Consider the following 4942-nt stretch of genomic DNA (forward strand, 5'->3'; position numbering starts at 1 on the left):
TGCCTGCTTCACGCTGGCCAGGCCCCACGAAGAAAAGGAGTTTGGACACGAGTCAACCAATGGTCAAGTCCTGAGGAGGCCGGGATTTCCATCTCTGGGGCTGTAAACGGGGTTGCTGTCATTCTGAGGCCTGGGTGTTCCACTTGAATCGTGGGAGCCCTCCAGGAGCCTTCTAACGAGTAGATTTTACAGCTTCGGCAAGTGGGTGGTAGTGGAATCCCCCCCCCCCAACACGCCTCGGTACCTTGGCATGATGATTACTTTGAACAGAAGGCAACTGAGAAGAGCCATACAAGGAAAACTCTCTCCAGTCTCCCCATTTGCCTAAAAAAAAGAGGACATACGTTTGTAAAGATGTAGCCCCTGGGGCACCTGGGGGCTCAGTGGTTGAGCGTCTGCCTTCGACTGGACTTGGGGGTCCCAGGATCGAGTCCCGCATCGGGCACCTGCATGGAGCCTGCTTCTCCCTCTGCCTGTGTCTCTGCTCCTCTCTCTGGGTCTCTCATGAATAAATAAATAAAATCTTTAAAAAAAAGAATAAACCCAAATTCTAACTACATTTTTGAGTTACTCGCCACTGGGTACTCCATGAGTTAAGTGTGATGTACATGTTACTAAACCTCTGTTTTTCTCTTGTTAATGCGTCTTTTGTTGGTCTATTTTGCAGGGACCCAGCTGATGAACATGTGATGGGTAGAAGAAAAGGAAAATTTTCTTCCTAAATTTCCTTCCCTACATAAGTCAGAGTCAGTTCTCCTATCTGGCAAGGAAATAACAATAGAGTAGGGGTGGGAGTGGGGATGGTATAGTCAGAGGATGTACACTAAGGTTTTAATAGGAACAGGCTTTTAAAAAATTTTCTTGCCTGTATTCCCTAACGAATATGAATAATGAATATGCATTACTTTTATGATACGAAGTGAAAGGATAATCATGTTATTTTTTACAAACAGGATGAGAGACAGAAATGGGACCTGGGATGTACTGGTTACCCCAATTGAGCCCTTAGTGTAGATCTGATTTTTCTGGGAGTTAAGGAAAAAAAATTGAGACAGGAAACATATGGGTTATTTAGTTTGATAAAAAGCAAACATCTTTTTCTAAAGAGATGTGGCTTTTCCTGGCATTGAATATAAGGAGAAATCTTTTAAGTGTGTGGGTTCTTGTTTAAGGGACGCTGAGTAATTTAATAGATATCTTGAAATGTCGTTTTGCGAAAGACAGAATGTTCTTCAAGTAGCTTCTTTATAGAAGTATGCTCTCTAAACCAAGAGGCTCCCATCAAATCTTAACATGGTGAAGACGCTTCAGCAACAGGCCAAAATAATAAGCTCAAGGTAAGTTTGATTGTCCAGATACTACCTGATGTAGGTGATGGACCCGAGCTCTCACACTCACCTCCCTCAGAGTCACATAATGAAGAACCTCATTGATTCATCCAAAGTAGACCCAAATCACATTATTCTTAACAATGGATGCATTTATGGTTAGTTTATGGCTCACATTTCTCAGCAAACAGTGGAAACGTAATAAAACTCATTCAGTAGAGCTCGTTTCTCTTTTCTGGTCTCCAGATCGCTCTGATGCCTCTGTGAGGACCAGGTACAGCTTTTGTCCTCAGCAGGGGACAACCTAGCTCCTGTCTATCTTATTCAATAAAGCAAAAGTCCAGTTTGGTTCATGGAATAGCTGCCGTTTATTAGGATCAAGCAGGAGCCTGAGGGCCTTACCAACCTACCAAAAATGACATCTGAAGGACTTCTGCTTTTGATATGCCGTTGCACCAGATAGTCTCAAGAGAGTTCTCCTCTTACAAAACAACTAGAACTTACATAACACCCAACTTTTATGACACTGCTTTTATCACAGAAAATAGGGAATTTTCCAAAGGAAAAAAAAAATCCCAGTGAAAACCCCATAAATTCCAGTGCCTCTAAGAAGGTAGACTTGAGCAGGAGCAAATGAAATTGCACTATGAGCCCTGCCATCCAGAAAGTAAGTTCTTGGGCCAGCTTCAAGATGGAGGGGAGGGGGGTGAGGAATGAGCCTAGGGCTCCTCATGCTCCACATATGGGCTAAGAGTAGTTGTAGATTTGCAACAGTCCCTGGCTCCTCGAAGAAGTGAATAAAAAATCATATCTGGAGGAAGGAAGCATGCTCAACTTAGGCCACGCATAATTCAACAGATGAATATCAACCAAATACCGACTTTCAATCAAAGATCAACTAAACATGGGGCACTTGGGTGGCTCAGTTGGTTAACCAGCTACCTTCAGCTCAGGTCACGATCTTTGGGTCCTGAGATCAAGCCCTGCGCTTGGCTCCCTGCTCAGTGGGGAGTCCGCTTCTTCCTTTCCCTCTCCTCCTCCTCAGGCTCTCTCTCAAATAAATAAATAAAATCTTAAAAAAAAAAATCAGTAAAACCACACAGATAGAAGATTGAGTTTCCACACATATAATTAACAGCAAACTTAGACCATCAGGAAATTCAAATGTTAGAATCTCGGATAGGAAATATAAAATGGTTATGAATTACATGTTTAAAAACTCAAAAGATGAAATCACAAAGATGATCTAGGTCGAAAGAGACTGTAGCTATGAAAAAGCATTTCAAACCTGATGGGACTGGGTGACAGCAATCTATTTCCAAAAAAAAATCCCATAGATTTTGAGAAAGACTTGAATATCCGCCAACAATAGAATGGACAAATTTTGGACGAGAGAATACCATATTCAATGAAAATGAACAAACTCAGCTATATGCAATATCTCAATGCTAAACCCCAAAAAAACAAACCAAAACAAAAAACCAAAAAACCCAAACCCAAACCCAAACCCAAACCAAAACCAACACAAATCCCAAGCCAACAAAATCCTCAAGAGTACAAATAGGATTCTAATAGTTCCAAAATAAGCATAAATAAGCTAGAGTAGTCAAAATAGTTTGGCGTTGGCATAAAAGCAGACATGCAGACCAATGGAATAGAATAGAATAGAGAGCCCAGAAATAAACCCTTGCATTTATGGTCAAATGATTTTCAACAGGTGCCCAAACCCTTCAGTAGGGGAAAGGACAGTTCTTTTCAACAAATGATGCTGAGAAAAACCTGGATAGCCATATGGAGAAGAATGAAGTGGGACCTTTACCCCCCCCCAGCATATAAAAAAAAGTAACTGAAAATGGATCCAAACTATACCACTCTCAGAAGAAAACATAGGGGAAAACCTCCACGTTGGATTTGGCAGTGATGTTTTTGGTTATGATGTCAAAAATATAGGCAATAAAAATAAAAATAAATTGGACTGCTCCAAAATTAGAGACTTCTCTGGATGAAAGGACACAATCAATAGAATGACAAGGCAACCTATGGAAAGGGACAAAATGAGAGTCGTATTTCCGATAAGGGGTTAACATTCAGGATATATAAGGAGCTTCTACAACTCAGTAACCAAAAAACCCCCAGATAACTTCATTAAAGAATGGGCAAAAAAAAAAAAAAAAAAAAAAAGGAACAGGCAAAGAATTTGAATAGACATTTCTCCAAGGAAGATATGCAAATGGCCAATAGACATATGAAAAGATGCCGAGTGTCCCTAATCATTAGGGTAATGCACATCAAAACCACAACACAGTATCACCTCACATCCCTTAGGATGATTGTTACCCCAAAACACCCCAAAAAACCCCAAACCCCAAAACCAGAAAATAGCAGGTGCTGAAGAGGATGTGGAAAAATGAGAACTCTTGTGCACTCTTTGTGGGAATGTACAACGGGCAGCTGCCGTGGAAAACAGAAAAATTTCCGCAAAAAAATTAAGAAATAGAATTCCCCGTTTCTGGATACATACCCAAAAGAACTGAAAGAAGAGTCGTACAGTCACGTTCACAGCGGCAACATCCTCGATGGCCCAAAGGGGGGAGCAAACCAAGTGTCCACGCCAGGTGGATGGACCAGCGGGATGCGGTGTCCACGCACAGCGAGACATTACTCAGACCTAGAGCGGAGGGAAATTCGGATCCATGCTGCAACGTGCGTGAGCCTTGAGGATGCTCTTGCAGAAAAGCTGGTCACCAAAAGACAAACTAGTAGGATTTCGCTCAGACGAGGGATCTAAAGTCACCAACTCGCAGAGACAGCAGGCCTGGTGGTGACCAGGGACCCTGGGGGAGGGGGAAGGGGAGTGATTTAATGAGGATGAAATTTGGGGTCTGCAGGATGCAAAGTTCTAGGATCTGTTGCCCAACAATGTGGAGGCACCCAACATCACAGAACTAACTGTGCGCTCAAAAACGATCACGGCGGAAAACATTTGTGTTAACGCGAATCCCACCACCATGAAAACCTTTAGGAGAACAGGCAACATCGCCGTACGGTTTAGAAATCCCACTCGTCTGGGATCCCTGGGTGGTGCAGCGGTTTAGTGCCTGCCTTTGGCCCAGGGCGCGATCCTGGAGACCCGGGATCGAATCCCACGTCAGGCTCCCGGTGCATGGAGCCTGCTTCTCCCTCGGCCTATGTCTCTGCCTCTCTCTCTCTCTCTCTCTCTGTGACTATCATAAATAAATTTAAAAAAAAAATTAAAAAAAAAAAAAAAAGAAATCCACTCGTCTGTGGGCACTTAGGCGCCTGTGAATTGTGAAGGAAACCCTGAAAATGATGACCCTGGAGTCGGGCAGTTGTGGTCTCAGCGGGGAGGGAGGAACAGGAAGGGGAAGGGCCTAAGGGGGTGTGTAGGCTGTTGGGAATGTTCTATTTCTCTTGTGGGTGGCGGTTACCTACATATATTTAGTTCATAATTTTTCTTTGAACTGCTTATGTTGTATGTGTATATATGTGACTTTTTTTTATCTTCATAAAAACCATTTTCTTCAAGCTGTATGTGCACTCTAAGTGCATGTGGGTGTGTGTGCATCAGATTTTCACTGCTGCTGGAACAAGTC

The 4942-nt window shown here is 42.8% G+C and overlaps 1 long non-coding RNA gene across 1 annotated transcript; it reads left to right on the top strand.

Annotated features, from left to right (window-relative positions):
* Positions 1-430: 430 nt before the first annotated feature.
* Positions 431-3509, top strand: LOC102155838. The gene is made up of 3 exons (XR_005365263.1): positions 431-746; positions 1225-1337; positions 3046-3509. It is a non-coding gene; the product is annotated as an uncharacterized LOC102155838 (long non-coding RNA).
* The last annotated feature ends 1433 nt before the right edge of the window (positions 3510-4942 follow it).

The sequence above is a fragment of the Canis lupus genome, chromosome 10 (assembly GCF_011100685.1).
Source record: "Canis lupus familiaris isolate Mischka breed German Shepherd chromosome 10, alternate assembly UU_Cfam_GSD_1.0, whole genome shotgun sequence".
Lineage (NCBI taxonomy): Eukaryota > Metazoa > Chordata > Mammalia > Carnivora > Canidae > Canis > Canis lupus.